We start from the raw sequence: 20329 nt of genomic DNA on the forward strand, positions 1-20329 counted from the left end.
CAAGTAACACATGAAGGCACAACAGATGTTAAAAGATCTAGAATAAACACATTAACTCATGAATATGAACTATTTAGGATGAATGCAAATGAAAGCATTCAAGACATGCAAAAGAGGTTCACACATATAGTGAATCATCTTGCAGCCTTAGGGAAAGATTTTCAAAATGAAGATCTCATAAACAAAGTATTAAGATGTCTAAGCAGAGAATGACAACCTAAAGTAACAACCATTACTAAATCAAGAGATTTATCTAACATGACTCTTGCTACTCTATTTGGAAAGTTACAGGAACACGAAATGGAATTGTTGAGATTAAATCAACATGAAGAAAATGACAAGAAAAATGAAGGGAATTGCTCTTAAAGCCTCATCTTCAATCCAAAAAGAAAGTGATAAGGAAATTGATCTAGATGAAGATGATGATCTTAGCCTCTTTGTAAAAAGGTTCAACAAGTTCCGAAAGTCAGAGGAAGTCAAAGGCGACCAAATTTTAAATCTAAAAGAAGGACAGAAATCTCATCTTCTACTCCAAAATGCTTTGAATGCAATCAACCTAGACATCTGAGGCTTGATTGTCCTATCTTCAAGAAAAAGATGGAGAAATCTGAAAAGAAAAATTTTAGTGAAAAGAAAATTAAAAAAGCGTACATCACATGGGATGACAATGATATGGAATCTTCTGAAGATTCAGGAAATGAAGAAATAAACCTCTGTCTAATGGCTAAAAGTTATGAAAGCGATGAAGAGGTAACATCTTCAAATAACTTATCCATTTCTTTTGATGAATTACAAGATGCATTTGCTAATTTTCATAAAGAGTCAATCAAACATGCAAAGTTAGTTTCATCTTCTAAGAAAGCAATTTCAGATTTAGAAAATGAAATTTCAAAATTAAATAAAGAATTAGATCATCTTAGAACTGAAGTTTCAATTTCTAAATCAAATGAAAAAGTTCATATCTCTACTATTTCTGACAAGAAAATATCTGATTCTTGTAGTTGTTGTGGTAAATATGAAAAAGAAATTAAAGATTTGAAAAACTCACTTACAAAATTTTCATATAGTAAAAATAATTTAGATGTCATATTAGGAAAACAAAGATGTGTCTCTAATAAGACTGGAATAGGATATAAACCTAAAAAACAACAAAATTTTCATAAAAACCTCTTTACATCCACACAAAAATATAATTCTAGTTCTATCACTTGCTTTTACTGTGGAAGAAAAGGGCATGACACATCTACTTGTTATTTTAAGAAAAACTACAACAACATTAAAATGATATGGGTCCTGTCATACCCTAATTTCGTCCATGGACCATCCGTTGTTGGCAATTCGTGAAGTTCCGAGACATGCCGGAAGTCAAAAGGAAGTGTTAGTGTGCAATCTGTAAAGTTCCGTAAGATCCCGGAAGTCAAAAAAGGGATGATTACATGATCCGTAAGGTTTTGTATCATTACGGAAAGAAAATAAGTATCGTTACGTAATTCGTAAGATTCCGTAACGTTACGGAAAAAGAATCAGTAAAAAAAAGGCAAGGGGTGTATTTAGTAAACAAGTGGGTGCAAATAGCAATCAGGCCCACTTGGGCCTTCCAAGAAGTTCTCCAAAAGGTACCGCCTTCTGGAGGAAGCAACCTAGCTCGCCTGGGCGAGCTGGGTGGCAAGCTTCCCCTTCTGTTCCCTTTAAATAGGGGAAGGAGGGAAGAACAAAAATGTTCAACCCTCCTGGTATCTGAGATTCACTTAAAATTGGTGAGAAAAATTGTTTCCATGAAGAAAATTCAAGCCGAGGTGCTTCCGTAACGCTTCCGTTACGTTTCCGTGGGTGATTTCGCGAAGATTTTCAACCGTTCTTCATCGTTCTTCGTTCGTTCTTTGGTCTTCAACCGGTAAGTTCCCGAAATCGAACTTTTCAATTCATTCTATGTACCTTTAGTGGTCCCCACTTGCTTCGCATGCTTTTATTTTCATTTCATTTACTTTTCGTACCCCCTTTTGACGTGCTTTAGTCATTTATTTAAGTCATTTTCTCGCCTAATCAAAAAATAAAATAAATTTCCACCGATCATTCGTATTGTAACATCTTTTAATTTCTCTTAAAATGAATTCCAACCGTTCGGTCATGCCGTAACCACGTTTAAAACCTAAAAAGAGGCAAAATAATAATATAATAATCAAAAAATATCTTTTAGTAAAATAATCAAAAAAATCAATCGGACGCTTTTCTTTATGATTTTTCTTTTTTAATCGAATTGACTAATAACCAAAGTGAAACTAAGGCTAAAATCAAATTATAAATCAAATTTTTGTCATTACCTAAAAAAGCCATTTTTAAGGCCCAACGCCTTAAAATGATTTTTCCGCCTTTATTGGTTAAACGTAGATTTCTAAAAAGCCTAAAATCAACATGTAGTTTTATTACCTGTTGCAAAAACTAACAAGAGATCATTAATGGTCCAATGCCTTAATGTTTTCTCTCCTTTCAAAAGAATCAAAAGATTATATAATGGTCCAACGCCTTAAATGACCTTTCATTCAATAAAAACATATTATGCAAAAATGGATAAAAACAATTTAACCAACGTTTAGTTCTAAAAGAACTACGTAGGTCTGATTTCCTTATCACAATTGAGGAATACGTAGGAGCAAGGGAAATACCCTCGTCGACCACAAAAAGATAAAAAATACAAAAGGCATAAAAAATGTAAAAGGGAAAATAAAACAAATTGAAGTCATATTTGCACATTTGATTAAAGGATGCTGTCTCTTGTGACAGATACGTGGGGTACTAATACCTTCCCCGTGCGTAAATACAACTCTCGAACCTTTCACTTAAAGTTCGTTGACCACATCTTTTCTGGTTTTTCGATGTTTTCCTCAAATAAACGTTGGTGGCGACTTTGCGCGTATTCCTTTCTTGGAAGACGCACCCACGAGTCACGCGTCGCCCTCCCGCCGAAAGGTAGGTTGCGACAGGTCCCAAAAGGATCTTCAGTCTACACTAACACACATGGATCCAATAAAGTTATGGTACCTAAGTCAAAAACTTGATTATGTAGGTGTCTTTGAGGAAGGAATGACACATAGATAGCGGATGTTCAAAACATATGACTGGAGATGCATCAAAGTTTACACATATCTCTCCCAAGAAAAGTGGGCATGTAACTTATGGTGACAACAAAAAAGGTAGAATCCTTGGAGTTGGTAAAATAGGTACAAATTCTTCAAACTCCATTGAAAATGTTCTACTTGTTGAAGGTCTTAAGTACAGCCTACTTAGTGTTAGTCAATTATGTGACAAAGACTATCTAGTATCATTTGATTCTCAAAAATGTCTTATAGAACATAAGCATGACATTAATATAAAGCATGTAGGATATAGAGTCAACAATGTATACATGATACACTTAAGCCTAAAACTAGATAATAACCATTGTTTTCTTAGCAAAGATGATGATCCATGGTCATGGCATAAAAGAATTGCTCACATAAACATGGATCACTTAAACAAATTAATTTCAAAAGATTTAGTAGTTGGTTTGCCTAAATTAAAATTTGAAAAAGATAAACTATGTGATACATGTCAAAAGGGAAAACAAACTAGAGTCTCATTCAAACCCAAAAATATTGTTTCAACCACTCAACCCTTACAATTATTGCATATGGATTTATTAGGTCCATCTAGAACCATGAGTTTTGGAGGAAATTACTATGCTCTTGTCATAGTTGATGATTTCTCTAGATTTACATGGACATTATTCATTACTCATAAAAGTGATGCATTTCAAGCATTTAGAAAACATGCTAAAGTTATACAAAACAAGAAAAATCTTAAGATTGCATCCATTAGAAGTGATCATGGGGGTGAATTTGAAAACAAAGATTTTGAATTATTCTGTGATAAACATGGTATTGAGCATAATTTTTCTGCACCTAGAACCCCTCAACAAAATGGAGTTGTTGAGAGGAAAAATAGGTCATTGGAAGAAATTGCTAGAACTTTATTAAATGATACTTCTCTTCCAAAATATTTTTGGGCTGAAGCCGTCAATACTGCATGTTACATCATGAATAGGGCCTTAATAAGACCCATTTTAAAGAAAACCACATGAGTTATATAATGGTAGAAAACCTAACATTTCACATCTTCATGTTTTTGGTTGCAAATGTTTTGTGGTTAATAATGGTAAAGATAATCTAGAAAAATTTGATGCAAAATCTGATGAAGGCATCTTTCTTGGATATTCATTGCAAAGTAAAACATATAGAATATATAACAAAAGAACTATGAGTATTGAAGAATCCATTCATGTTTCTTTTGATGAATCTAATGCTATTCTATCAAGAAAGAATATACTAGATGATATTGCCAAATCTTTAGAACAAATTCATATTCATGGACAAGATTCTAAAGAAAAAGGGAAAGGAAGCAATGAAGATCCTCAAGAAGAAGCAAAATCAAATGATGAACTTCCAAGAGAATGGAAAGCCTCAAAAGATCATCCCCTCGATATCATTATTGGTGATATCTCAAAAGGGGTAACAACTAGACATTCTCTTAAAAAAATTATGCAATAATATGGCTTTTGTATCTATGATTGAACCTAAAAATATAAAAGAAGCCATAATAGATGATAATTGGATAATTGCTATGCAAGAAGAACTGAATCAATTTGAAAGAAACAATGTGTGGGAACTTGTTGAGAAACCTAAAAACTATCCCATCATAGGAACAAAATGGGTATTTAGAAATAAGTTAGATGAACATGGAATAATCATTAGAAATAAGGATAGATTAGTTGCAAAAGGATATAATCAAGAAGAAGGTATAAATTATGAAGAAACATATGCTCCAGTTGCTAGATTAGAAGCCATTAGAATGCTCTTAGCATATGCATCCATAATGAATTTTAAGCTTTATCAAATGGATGTTAAAAGTGATTTTCTAAATGGCTTAATTCAAGAAGAAGTATATGTTGAACAACCACCGGGTTTTGAAATATTGGATAAGCCAAATCATGTCTATAAATTGAAAAAGGCTTTATATGGCTTGAAACAAGCCCCTAGGGCTTGGTACGAGCGTCTAAGTAAGTTTCTTTTAGAAAAGGACTTCTCTAGAGGAAAAGTGGATACTACTCTTTTTATAAAGAGAAAATCACATGATATTTTATTAGTTCAAATTTATGTTGATGATATTATTTTTGGATCCACTAATGAATCATTGTGCAAGGAATTCTCCCATGACATGCAAAGTGAGTTTGAAATGTCAATGATGGGAGAACTTAATTTCTTTCTTGGATTGCAAATTAAACAAACCAAGGATGGTATCTTTGTCAATCAATCCAATTATTGCAAAGAGTTAATCCACAAATTCGACATGGAAAATGCTAAGCACATGGCTACACCAATGAGCACTGCTTGCTATCTAGATAAAGATGAAACCGATCAGTCAATAGATGTTAAGCAATATCGAGGTATGATCGGATCACTTCTTTATTTATCTGCTAGCATACCTGATATAATGTTTAGTGTGAGTATGTGTGCTAGATTTCAATCAAATCCTAAACAATCATATCTTAGTGCTGTTAAAAGAATCATAAGATATTTAGTAGGCACTATGAACATAGGTTTATGGTATCCTAGAAATTCCACATGCACCTTAATTGGATATTCTGATTCAGACTTTGCCAGTTCTAAAACAGATAGAAAGAGCACAAGTGGAACTTGTCAGTTCATTGGATCTGCTCTAGTTTCTTGGCATAGTAAGAAACAAAATAGTGTTGCTTTATCCACTATAGAAGCGGAATATATTTATGCCGGCAGTTGTTGTGCACAAATCTTATGGATGAAGCAACAATTTTCTGACTATGGAATCCTTCTTGACCATATACCTATTAGATGTGATAATACAAGTGCAATTAATCTTTCCAAAAATCCAGTTCAACACTCTAGAACTAAACATATAGAAATTAGGCACCATTTTTTAAGAGATCATGTTCTAAAGGGAGATTGTGTGTTAGAGTTTGTTGATACTAAGAATCAACTTGCTGATATCCCCAAAGAAACATTCTTCTCTATTAGAAGGGAATTAGGCCTCTTAGATGTTAGTGATTTAGATAAATAAAGATTGATTGATTGAATTATTTTTTTTATGATTGATTGTTTGTGTTAAGTATGTTACTTTGCTTGATTTTGTTTAAATTCTTGTTATTATGGCTTTATGAATTATTGTGTGTTTGATGCTTGAATGATTGAATTAAATGCATTAGTAGTTATGATTGATAGTATTAGATGTATTTAGCATAGACATAGGTAATTTTTAGAGAAACTAGCCTAGTTTATGCTCTGGTAATCGATTACCATTCAATGTAATCGATTACAAAAGAATAGGAAGCCTGTAATCGATTACAACACCCTGTAATCAATTACCAGAAGGCTTACTACTCCTGTAATCGATTACCATACCTTGTAATCAATTACACTTCATCCTCCTCTATAAATACCCACGAAACCAGTCACACTGAGCAGCCTTACCCTCGTTCTCGAGCCTCCTTCATTCCTAATCTTCAAATTCTCATATCTTCCTCAATTCTTCACCAAAACACGTCTCGTAAAGCCCAATCTTCCACTTTTTCACTCCTCTTTCGATTACACCAATTGAAATTCACTAAACCTTCATCAAATGGCAGAATCGTCAAAGAAGAGAAAGGGATCATCCTCCACCGCCGTTGCTGCTGCCCATCACCGCCACAGACCATCCGAAGCACCCACAGCACCTATCCATCCTTCCTTGTCATCTCCAAGATCATCCACTCTGTTTTCTTCCGATGATCGGCGTCTACGGTACCTTTCTCAATTTTCTTCTAGGATCATTTTAGACCCTATGTACCTAGACATAGATTTCTTCAATGATGAGACATTTGATTGGTATCAAGTGTTTCAAAATTCTGGCTTGGTTGATTTCATGTCTTTAAAATTGCCTTATTATCCTGAACTTGTCAAAGTCTTTTACTGCAATTAAAAAATTCAGGATGGCATTCTTTCTTCTGAGGTGCATGGTATTACCATGATCATTGATAGTCAAGGTGCACCTTTTGAGGGCACCATTGTTGATGATTGGAAATTTGATTATTCTAGTCATGATGCTCACCGTATGGTTTGCAATGACCAGGCTAAAATAACCAGTAGATTGCTCGTCGGATCATTAACATTTGATAATTGCATCATGCACTACATTATTGTTAGAATTTTGCTTCCCCGGTCTTCAAATTTTGCTCAAGCCTCTGAGGAGGACTTGATTTTGATGTGGGCTTTCCTTACTGGTCGTCAGATCGATTGGGCTCACTTGGTTCGGTACCGAATGCATAAGGCATATATTACGGGCCAATGCACCTCTCCCTTACCCTCAATTGGTCACTCTATTTCTCTGTCATTTTCAAATTCCGCTTGATGATGAACCATTTGTTCAAGTCAAGTGTTCCTTTGCTATTGGTGCTGGTGCAGTGACTTCTTTTGGATACTGTAAGGATCGGAATGGTCAATGGCTAAAGAAAGATGCACTTCCTCCTCAAGATGAGCGTACTCCTTCTCCTCCTCCTCAGCGAGATGATTCAGCCCTCATGACTGAAGTTTTTTCCGAGTTACGGGGTCTTCGTACTTATGTTGGCAAACATTTTGATTCTCTGGATACTCGCTTTGCCGACATGGATATCCGTCTCACACAGCTTGAAGAAGATGTGGGTTGTATTCGTCAGAGCTTTGACCTTCCACCACCACCTCCACCTTCTTAGAGTTTAGTTTCTAATTTTCTTTTAAGCCTTGTATTTTGGCTATGCTATTTAAGTTATCATTTTCAGCACTCTATTTATCTTTTAGTATTTGGACTTTAGTCTTTTATGTTTAGATTCTATGTGGTTTTGAATTATGACTGTTTGGATTATATTTTGGTTATGACTTATTTATGATTTTGGTTGGTTATGACTTATAATTGATCATTGTCCACTTCATTATTTTATCTGTATTGATTCCCACGAACTTTGGCTTTTTGATGTTGCCAAAAGGGGAGAAAAATGGGGTGGTATAGAAGCTTAGAAAAAGCTTAGAAATCAAGTGATCATCAATTCCAAAACATAAGGGGAGTGAACACGCAATATATTATGCATATACATTGCTAGCTTGTATCTTGATTTCAGGACTTATATTGTCATCATCAAAAAGGGGGAGATTGTAGAAGCAAATGACTTTGATGTTTTGATAATGATCATGATGATTTGATGCAAATGATGCAAATGTGCGTTTCAAGTTAAAATTCAAGACAATGATTCAACAATACAAGACACAACATCAAGATGAGCACTAGTATTTTAGGAAGGGAATTCCTAATTGATATAGCAAAAGGTTTGGCCAGGTAATTTAAGTTAAAAAGTGTTTTTCAAGAGATTTACTCTATGGTAATCGATTACCAGAGGATATAATCGATTACCAGTGGCCAAAAATAGTTTACAACAGTTATTAAAAATTTGAATTCAAATTTTAGACTGTGTAATCGATTACACAATATTGGTAATCGATTACCAGCAATTAATAAACTTTTTAATTCAAATTTTAAAACTTGTAATCGATTACACAAAACCTGTAATCGATTACCAAAGGAGATTTTCAGAAAATTATTTCTAAGAGTCATACCTTTTCAAATGTTTTTTACATGACCACCAAAGGTCTATATATATGTGACTGGAAACACGAATTTGCTCAGAGTTTTTAACAACAACAAGTCTTATTCTCTCAAAGAGAAAAAACATTTTATCCTCTTAAGAGTTCCTTGGCCAATACACTTGCAATTCAATAAGGAATTAATTGAGTGCTTAGATTGTAAAATCTATCTCTTTCAAGAGAGATTCATTCTTCTCTTCTTTCTAAATTCTCAAAGGGGATTGAGAGACCGAGGGTCTCTTGTTGTAAAAGAATTTTGAACACAAAGGAAGGATTGTCCTTGTATGTTCAGAACTTGTAAAAGGATTTTACAAGATAGTGGAACTCTCAAGCAGGTTGCTTGGGGACTGGATGTAGGCACAAGGGTGTGGCCGAACCAGTATAAATCCGAGGTTGCACTTTCTCTTCCCTTAAACTCTTTTATTTATTATTGCTTCATATTTATATTCAGATTGTTCTATTTGAATCATTATTTAAGAGTTCATTTTTAAGGGAATTTGTAACTTGCATAGAAAGTGAAATAGAATTTTAATTGGGGAAATAGTTTGCAATATCTTAATTCAACCCCCCTTCTTAAGATATATGAGGCCACTTGTCTAACAAAGAGCACGAAAGTTTGTGCTCTAAGAGAGCTCTGAAATCTAAAATTTAATTTTCAAATGATCAAAGTTGAAAAATGCACACACATGACCTCTATTTATAGCCTAAGTGTCACACAAAATTGGAGGGAAATTTGAATTTCTATTCAAATTTCACTTGGATTTGAAATTGAATTTGTGGAGCCAAAATTTCACTAATTATGATTAGTGAATTTTAGTTATGTTTCAGCCCACTAATCCAAGATCAAGTCCAAGATTCTTCACTAAGTGTGCTTAGGTGTCATGACGCATGTAAAGCATGAAGGACATGCACAAAGTGTAACTATATGTTGTGACAATGGAGTGTAGCAAGCAAATGCTCATCTCTCCCTCTAAAATTTAATTGGATTGAGCTTCTACCAATTCAATTAAATTTATTTTCCAACACACACATCAAATATTAACTTAATGCATGTGAAATTACAAAACTACCCCTAATACAAAAAACTAGTCTCGGTGCCCTAAAATACAAGGACTGAAAAATGCTACATTTCTAGGGTACCCTACCTACATTATGGAGCCCTAAATACAAGGCTCAAAAATAATGAAACCTTAATCTAATATGTACAAATATAAGTGGGCTCATACTTAGCCCATGGGCCCGAAATCTACCCTAAGGCTTATGAGAACCCTAGGGCCTTCTCTTGCATCTCTGGCCCAATCTACTTGAAGTCTTCTATCCAATGCCCTTGCGGGGTAGGATTGCATCAATTTCCACTTGCAGAAAAACAAAGTTTTGAAACCGAAGTTTAGAAAGATTTTTTGGCAAGATTTTTTGCAAAGAAAAACAATGGGCAATGGTCAAAAAATATTTTGAAAGAGATATGTGTTTTTTGATTCTTGTAAAATGCGTGCCAAGGTCTTGCCTTTATAGACTCATCATGTCTGGTCAAAAAAACCATTGGAAGAGTTATGACTTTTGAGAAAATCATGTTAAGAGTTATAACTCTTAACTTTTTCTTCAAAACTATTCACTGGTAATCGATTACCACAATGATGTAATCGATTACACAATGTATTTTATGAAAAGTTGTGAATCTTCACAATTGGATTTGAATTCCAACGTCTAGATTCACTTGTAATCGATTACTAATATAGTGTAATCGATTATACTATTTGAAAATCATTTTGGAATGTTACAAATCATTTGAAAATATTTTGAAAATCAATCTGGTCACTGGTAATCGATTACTGCCAACTGGTAATTGATTACCAGAGAGTAATCACTTTGGTAACTTTAGAAAATTTGAGAAAATTCTTTTGTAAAACAAAACTGTGCTATTTAGTTTTTGGAAAAATCTTTTAATACTTATCCTATATGAAGTCTTGACTTGTTACTTCTTGATTTCTTCTCTTGAATCTTGACTCTTGGATTGGATTCTTGATGCTTGATCTTGAAAATCACTTGGGCTTTTGGCATCATCAAAATTGCTTGGTTCATCATCACGAAGCTTGCTTCTACACAAATTGCTCATGTTTGATGGGTCAATTGATGTCCTGATGTGAATTGGATGGTTTAATTAAGTGTTTGTCTTTGAATGTTAGAAACCTAGAAATTTGGGAATTCTTGATTCTTGCATGCTTTCTTGAAATTGATTAAAGGGTTTTGTTCCCCATGATGTGATCACATGTTTTGTGCTATTCATTTTGAATTTAGGTGTGTTTTGAGGTCTGAATTGTGCCTCTTTTGCTTCGTGAAATGGAGAGTTTTTTTCGCGAAGCACGACCGTGCTTGATGAGAGCACGCCTATGCTTAGTGAAAATCAGTTGTTTTAAGGCCATACTATTTTTCTGGCAACGTGAGTTAACTTGTAGCCTAAAAATGACCACGAAAATGATTGAATTAGGTTTTCTGGTATTCATAAAAGTGGTAGCCCTGGATGTTAAATAAAAAAAGCCGTTGGTTTCACCCAATTCAGAGTTGTATAGGCCCCTAGAGAGTCAAATTACTGAGAAAAGGTCGAGCTATCAGGATTAAGCAATGATCCAATGTTTACCTTAGGTTTAGACATAGTTAATGGTCGAACTAGTTTTTATGATCAACATAAGAATTGTAAATAACTGTCTTAGCTTTCAAAAAAGATAAGTATGAACTTAATAGAATTAGTACATCACTTGTACTTTCAATTTTACTCTAAAAAGGTCTTAGTAACTTTGGAGGAAATGTAAGGATATACTTGTTTACTGTACATGTACGTGTGGTTGCTATTAATTGAATGAATAAGTGAATGATTGTATGTCTTAAATGTTGGAAGATTGTTATTGTATGATACATACATACATATATATATATATATGATGTATGATAAGTGATAATGTGTTAGTGAGAATGATGTGATGAGACATGTGTTGTGAACAAGTGTGAAATTAATACGTTTTTCAATATGATCATACATGTTATTGTGAAGTGTAAAGTGATGGCATTGAGTAGTGAGCTATGAACTGTACAATCACACAATTGTAAGACCCTTTAAGGGCGACGAGTTAATGTGCGACAAGTATTATGATGGGATCCACTGCGAGAACTCGACGAGTTGAATCACTTAGAGGCATGATGAGTTAAAATTATTTTGAGAACAATTGAAGAGTCTTGTGTTCTTCTGTATAGTTCATAGATAGATTTTGCGTGTTAAAATGTTTTTTATGTTGGACCTGAATCAGGAGGGAGAGACCCTAATGGACTTAGGGGTAAATACACTCGATTTGAGTGCTCCTTTAAGCCTGTATCGATCCCACATGGTTGGCACATTCTCACAAAACTGCATGACCTTAACTGGTCTCCCTATGATTTTACCCAGTGAGATTGACTTGACTTACTAGTGTGTGGTCTGTCTTTTCATGTACTCCTAAGCGCCCGACGAGGTTTTTCGCTGACATGGTACCACATTGCATATAGGATTGAGTCTTAGTGTATCTGTTGCATAACGCCTATGTAATGGCCATTGTGACTTGTTATGTGATGGTGGGTAATGAATTGTGTGAGTGTGAGATGTTATGTTGTACTTGATATTTTTTGTTCTGAACACGTGATTAATGTAAATGTGTGGAATGTGATTTGTGATTAAATCCTTAGGGCAAGTGATATTATGCAAGGGGTGGTAAAATGATGTGAATTGTGATAAGTTGAGCTTGTTATACTTATATATATGTGCTTTCATTTATCTCTACTTGTTTAGGAATGTGATAATTCTCTCCTTATGTGTTGTTTGTGTTTGGATCATATGATGATCTCGAACCTTGTGTTCGTGGGAGCAGATGGTTAGGTGAATGACTTTAAAGAACCTTGTGCTAGAATGTGACATTGATGTCTGTGTTTCTATATTATTTGCATAATGTTCTGAATATGTTACTTTATGATATTCTACTGCTTAACTTGTTTCCTTTTGTAAAAATTGGATGGCCTTGTTTTAGGCTGAAGATGTTTTCATACCCTTATTTGATAAGTTTTGATTTTGATGATTAATGTGGATTGTGAATCTTTTACCCACATGAACTCTTTTTATGTTTATTGAATAAAATCTCTTTAATTAATTCTGCATTTTCATGTATGATATTATATAAATATATATGTCGAGGTAAAAGGTATCACAATAGGTATTCAATTATCTACAAGGCTACACATTATTTATAAGTAACAATTATCTACTAGCAATTATCTCTAAGCTACATGTTATCTATAACATTATCTATAAGCTACTTTTATCTACTAGCTATTATCTACAAACTGGTAATTATCTGCAAAGGCTATTATGTCACTGTAACAGCTCCTGCCAACAAGGACCCGCAACTTCCTCTCCACACTATAAGTATCAGGTTCCCTCATACTCTCTCGACACACATTCATACACTTTATGTTATCGAGCACACACACCTATTTACAAACTCATATATTCTCTCTTACTCTCTAACTCATACTTACTTGAGTGTTGAAGTCATTTATTTTATAGGTCCCCCTCTCTGTCGTCCTAACAAATGCTACTCTTCGGTCGACGTGTGAAGTCCATGAGCCTACCTTAATCGCATCCATCCTGACGTGTGTCAGCATTGGATTTTGGTAGCATTGGATTTTGGTAAGTACAGTTTGATTACTTTTTTCTCTTCTAATTTACTTTTTAGGTTCAATTTGATCCTCTTACTATTTAAATGTTCAATTACATCTATAATTTTTAAAAATAATCCAATTAAATTCTTTACTTTTAAAAGATTCAATTAGGCCCTTAGTTTTTTAAATGGGTTCAATTTGGTTTCATTTAAAACCAATTTTGATCCTATTTTTAACATTTTGAGAACTGATGAAAGAAAAATGAGATCAAATTGAATCTCTTTAATATATATATATATATGGATCTAATTAAATTTCTTAAAATAAAAGACTTAATTAAATATTTTTAAAAATTACAAGACCTAATTAAAATTTTAAATAATAAGAGGAGTAAATCAAATCTATAAAATAATTTTGAAGACTAAAAAAGTAATTAAACTTATAGTTTTCAAACGCAACAAATTACCTATGGTAAAGTCCCAGTGTTTGACAGAACCAACATTTTCCCAGTCAGCATCGTGCACTTTAGCGCCATTAGGAACATGATGAAGTTGCTTTCTAAAGACGTAGTAGAACTTGGCTGCAGGTGCTTGAATCTCTACTTGAGTCTCCACTTTCCCACTTAGAGCCATGTCTCTACTCTCAAAAAATGCCGAGAAAAAAAAAGGAGAACCCGATTGCTTCTTAAGAAGGACGCCATTTTGCTTAAGTAGAAGATTGTGGTTTGACTAAAATTAATTATTATTTAACACCTCAATCAAATGACGGGTTTTGGATTACGTGCATTATATATAAAATTAATTTTATTAACTATTGTCTTAAGTTAAAAGATTAATAAATAAAAATATTATAAAAAATTATGGTACAATTTTATTAATAATAACAATTTTTAAGTTTATTTTTTTTACTTTTAATTCTTCAAATGTTATCTTTGGAATTAATAACAATTAATGAAAATGATATATAAAAAGTCAAAATAGTTATTCCTGATACATCCAAAATTAATCTATGAATTGGACATCATAAGACAGCTATAAACCTTGAGCACTCGCAATTGGCATTAAAATATGAAAAATGTTGCTCGACCAAATATTCAGTTACATAATATTGATTAGACAATGTTTTTCGTGTATCGCGAGATATTCAGTTTTTTTAATTTTTGTTTTTTCTTGTATGCTAAAGATTTATTGATAAGATGGTCTTAAAGTAGAGCACAATGTGTGTCCAGAAAGATCAAGAAATGATTACATGTGAATAGCCCTGTATGCATCAATTGCACGGAAAATAAATAAGTACATGTCACTATACGAGTCATTCAAGAATTATATTTTCAGTAAGCATAACTGACCCAACAATTCGATGGTCAATATATTAGAATGAGTACTTCATTGGTTAATTCTATGAGTTACTCGATGCATGCATGTGCCACCCTTGAATTTCTTGGTTTCACCGATTCAACTTTGCGTTTCACATTATACATATAATTTTGTATAATGAGGTAGCATTTTATCAACAGTATAAGTCCAAGGCCTCGTCTTCAACATTGTACATATCAAACAATTTTCGCAACATTGTACATATCAAACAATTTTCGCAACATTGCCTCTACCACCCACTAACCGTGATAAAATTGAAAAGAACCATGATCAACTGGATCAATATAGGACAAAACCAGCTGCAAAAAGTTCCAGTCTATACCTACTGATATGACCACCAACATTCCTATTGAAGCAAAACATTGACATATGGAGATGTTTTTCCCGTATGTACAACACTTACCAGCAGAGCTTTGAATTGTATTTTTTAAATTGATCCATGTTTCAACTTTGAGGAGAAATTAAATTATTAGGTAATCCTGAATCACCATTAAATTTATAGTCCTGCCTAATTTCTATATAACACAAAATTAAATATTATTAATCATTTTCTCGTAAATTAAACAACTTAAATGTGTTATACAAAGATTGATCAGAATCATGAATAAACGATAGTTAGTTCAGGATCATCAAATAATTTCTCGTATTTGACACAGCAGTATTAATATCTAATGAGTTTAGCACCACTCATCAAACATTTGAAGCCCACCCACCTTTTCATTGAGAATAAATCTTGCACACTTTTTTCATCCACATTGGATAACTCTCCATTGAATGAATAAATCTTGCACAACAATACACCTACTAGCGTTTGTTGCCAGTGAAATAACACATTTGGCCCAGTTCAAACTAACATCTACAAGAGTTATTTCCACAAGCCAGTGACAGGCTTTGAAACCAACGACATAATTAAAATCTTCAATCGTGCTACTTGAATAGAATTTCCACACAAGACAACTTCCATGAATTTACAGTATTGACTAGGGTAGAATTTCACCTCTTAAAGAATCTAACTCCACCACTTCAAAATTAGTGCAGCAATCATATGTCCGCACTGTTATAGACTTTGGACATCTTGCCTTAATTAATCTGTCAAATAGGATCTGTCGGTACTCAGTAGGGCACTGGTGTAGAAAAAACGTATCTCCTCCCTTGCTAAGTTTAATACAGAACTGAACATCACAATATCCAAAAAACAGAGCCCCGTGTCTTTGTTAAGGACAAATCTGTTAACTGTCAACTCCCATATAACAGTTCGGTAGCACCAGACGATTTTAGATGTCACTTTAATGCACTCAATCGAATTAGTGCATCATTCAGAGAATGATGTAAGAGAACAGAGAACTCCATCCAAGCAGAAGATAGTTTATGTCCTCTTCTTGAGAGAAGCAGAAAACACAGTTGATTCCATAATCATAGAGCTAAAGTTTGATGAGATATTGTATCTAGAAATAAGCTAATTTAACACTGTGTAGACTTGAAGTATCTTCTTTCCAAACCCAAAGGTCTCTCTTGTCTACAATGTTTAATGGGGCCATAGCAATTCTGAGTTCCGCCACACAAACAAAGGTTGTCACTGTTTCCATTGCCATGGCCAGGTTTCCTGTCTCCACTCTCCCATTTTTTCGCAATCACTGCATCTTTTTCTGCTGCCACTTGAAAGTTGAAATAGATGAGGAAAAATAATTTTTAATGGTGTAGTTCCTAATCATTTTCCGTGCCAAAACAGGACTTGCCCCACTTCTAACTTTTCATGCTACACCTTCAGTGAACCACGAAGAATAGGAACCAGTCCAACTTGATGCAGTCCTAGTGATCCAAGATTGTGTATTGAAAGCCATGTTCAAGTCACCATACAGATTAGGTAAAAGTTTGTACTATAAATTGCTTGCTTATCCACCAAGAACCTCCATTTCCATCTTCTCAAAAGACTCATGTTAAATAGTTCCAAATTTTTTATGCTCAATCCACCCCTTGTCTTTCGTTTGCATACCCTCTTTACTAACTAATGCATGGGATTTTGAGACAGTCATTTGTCCCAGATCACAAAAAGTTCCTTTATATCCCAACTAATTTCTTCAACACACTTTTTGGTGCTTTGCAGAAAGAGAAGAAGTACAATGAAAGGCTACATGGAACATAAAGCAGTAGTAGCCTCGCACCTAAAGATAATTGTCTAATCTTTCATGATGCTAGTTTTTTCTTAGTGTGATCTATTACTGGTTGCAAGTGCTCTGTCTTCTTGGGTTGGATCCTATTGGCAATCTTAGCAACTTGAAGGGCAAGCAACTGACCAATTCTGTAACGAAGAAAAATAGATATGTTGCCTTCATAAAACCTCTCTACACATGTCAATGCCTAATAAATTACTCTTGTTGAAATTTTAAATATTTATAATATTTTTTATTATACTTTTCATTAATTTTTAATATTTTATAAAAGATATTGATAAATAAAATACATATTTAATATTTTCTTTATGCATTGTTAACATCGATTTTATTTAAAAATGAACTAGGCATCTTAGATGGATCTAGCATTGAACGATGTTGTGCTTAGTACATGTAACTTGTTCTAAAATGCACTCTACTTCTCTTGATTTCACTTTGAATTATCTTAGTATGTTGATATGTTTTTGTGTAGTTATTTGTTATTTGAAAAATACATGTTCACTTTGATTATTTTGTTTTTCTCTCTGTTTTAATCAATTATGCATTCGTATTAATAGATTACTACGTGTTTGTGTATTATCAGTTTTCAAAACTTTTTATTTTAATCGATTATCCCTTGATCGATTATCCCTTGATTTAATCGATTACCATTACCTTTTTGTGTGTTATTAGTTTTGAAAATTGTCTGTTTTAATCGATTACCCCATGTTTTAATCGATTACCATCTAAGTTGTTAGTGCTTAGCTCTATTGAGTTTTAAAAGATTGGCTAAGATTTTGTTAAAACATAAGCACTTAGACAATGAAGGAAAGCTGGAGTTGCTGCACATGATGTCCAACGTTATGTCAACGATAAGATCGGGCTGCACAATGCACAAGGCAAGATGAAATGTCAAATGAAGAATTGAAGCTGCAGGATTCACGATGTCGGATACAATGTCCAGGACATCCTGCTCGAAAATACTGGAATTGCTAAAAGCATTGAAGCTGCAGGATCCACGATGTCGGATACAATGTCCAGGACATCCTGCCCGAAAATACTGGAAGGCAAGATAAAAGTCAAATGAAGAATGGAAGCTGCAGGATCCACAATGTCGGATACGATGTCCAGGACATCTGGCCCGAAAATACTGGACATATAAATCTGTTATATCTTTAACAGATTATTGTGCAGTTAGCAAGAGATTAGACGATCTATCTTTAGGAACGAATTAAAAGATAATTAAAGTTTGAATTACAAACTAGAAGAGTTCGTTCAGGGATTAAAGATTAAAGATAAAAACTAAAAGATCAAACTGTATCTTTTAGATCTTTAAGTGCAGATTTTCAGGAAGAATGATAGATCTCATCCAGCACAAGAAGTTGCAGCCCAGAATCACACACTGCTATAAAAACATGGAGGCTGCACGAGTTCTGTACCAAGTCCGGGATTGAAGGGTTATTTTGTGAGTTTTGGGACTTGAGTGTTTTGTGAGCCACCTTGATGTTACTCTAACATCAAGTGTTGGACCTGAGTGTGTAGAGTTGATCTCTAGTGTGTAGAGTTGATCTCTAGTGTGTAGGGTTGATCCCTTTTGTTCAGAGAGCAATCTCTGGTGTGTATTTGATTTAATTGTAAACACGGGAGAGTGTTTGAGAGGGAGTGAGAGGGGTTCTCATATCTAAGAGTGGCTCTTAGGTAGAGATTGCACGGGTAGTGGTTAGGTGAGAAGGTTGTAAACAGTGGCTGTTAGACCTTGAACTAACACTATTTTAGTGGATTTCCTCCCTGGCTTGGTAGCCCCCAGATGTAGGTGAGGTTGCACCGAACTGGGTTAACAATTCTCTTGTGTTATTTACTTATTTAATCTGTTCATACTCCCAAATATAATCTGCATGTTCTGAAGCGTGATGTCGTGACATCCGGTACGACATCTGGCAGTGGAATCAGAATTTCAATTGGTATCAGAGCAGGCACTCGAAATCACTGAGTGAGATCTAGGGAGATAAATTCTGATGAACATGGAGAAAGAAGGAGGACCAGTGAACAGACCACCAATTCTTGATGGAACCAACTATGAATACTGGAAAGCAAGAATGGTGGCCTTCCTCAAATCACTGGATAGCAGAACCTGGAAAGCTGTCATCAAAGGCTGGGAACATCCCAAGATGCTGGACACAGAAGGAAAGCCCACTGATGAATTGAAGCCAGAAGAAGACTGGACTAAAGAAGAAGACGAATTGGCACTTGGAAACTCCAAAGCTTTGAATGCTCTATTCAATGGAGTTGACAAGAATATCTTCAGACTGATCAACACATGCACAGTGGCCAAGGATGCATGGGAGATCCTGAAAACCACTCATGAAGGAACCTCCAAAGTGAAGATGTCCAGATTGCAACTATTGGCCACAAAATTCGAAAATCTGAAGATGAAGGAGGAAGAATGTATTCATGACTTCCACATGAACATTCTTGAAATTGCCAATGCTTGCACTGCCTTGGGAGAGAGGATGACAGATGAAAAGCTGGTGAGAAAGATCCTCAGATCTTTGCCTAAGAGATTTGACATGAAAGTCACTGCAATAGAGGAGGCCCAAGACATTTGCAACATGAGAGTAGATGAACTCATTGGTTCCCTTCAAACCTTTGAGCTAGGACTCTCGGATAGGACTGAAAAGAAGAGCAAGAATCTGGCGTTCGTGTCCAATGATGAAGGAGAAGAAGAGGAGTATGACCTGGATACTGATGAAGGTCTGACTAATGCAGTTGTGCTCCTTGGAAAGCAGTTCAACAAAGTGATGAACAGAATGGACAGGAGGCAGAAACCACATGTCCGGAACATCCCTTTCGACATCAGGAAAGGCAGTGAATACCAGAAAAGGTCAGATGAAAAGCCCAGTCACAGCAAAGGAATTCAATGCCGTGGGTGTGAAGGCTTTGGACACATCAAAGCTGAATGTCCCACTTATCTCAAGAAGCAGAGGAAAGGACTTTCTGTAAGTCGGTCTGATGATACAGAGAGTGAACAAGAAAGTGATTCTGACAGAGATGTGAATGCACTCACTGGGAGATTTGACTCTGCTGAAGATTCAAGTGATACAGATAGTGAAATCACTTTTGATGAGCTTGCTATATCCTATAGAGAACTATGCATCAAAAGTGAGAAGATTCTTCAGCAGGAAGCACAACTGAAGAAGGTCATTGCAAATCTGGAGGCTGAAAAGGAGGCAGCTTAAAGGAGAAGTTGGTTTTCTGAACTCTAAACTGGAAAACATGACAAAATCAATAAAGATGCTAAATAAAGGCTCAGATGCTGAATAAAGGCTCAGATACGCTTGGAAAGAATGTTGGAAACCAGAGAGGACTTGGATTTAATCCTAAGTCTGCTGGCAGAACAACCATGACA

The 20329-nt window shown here is 34.7% G+C and overlaps 1 pseudogene; it reads right to left on the reverse strand.

The window, feature by feature from the left end:
• LOC121175195 (MLP-like protein 43) overlaps window positions 1-14029 on the reverse strand; it is a 72436-nt pseudogene extending 58407 nt beyond the window's left edge.
• Window positions 14030-20329: the final 6300 nt, after the last annotated feature.

The sequence above is a fragment of the Glycine max genome, chromosome 7 (assembly GCF_000004515.6).
Source record: "Glycine max cultivar Williams 82 chromosome 7, Glycine_max_v4.0, whole genome shotgun sequence".
Classification (NCBI taxonomy): Eukaryota; Viridiplantae; Streptophyta; class Magnoliopsida; order Fabales; family Fabaceae; genus Glycine; species Glycine max.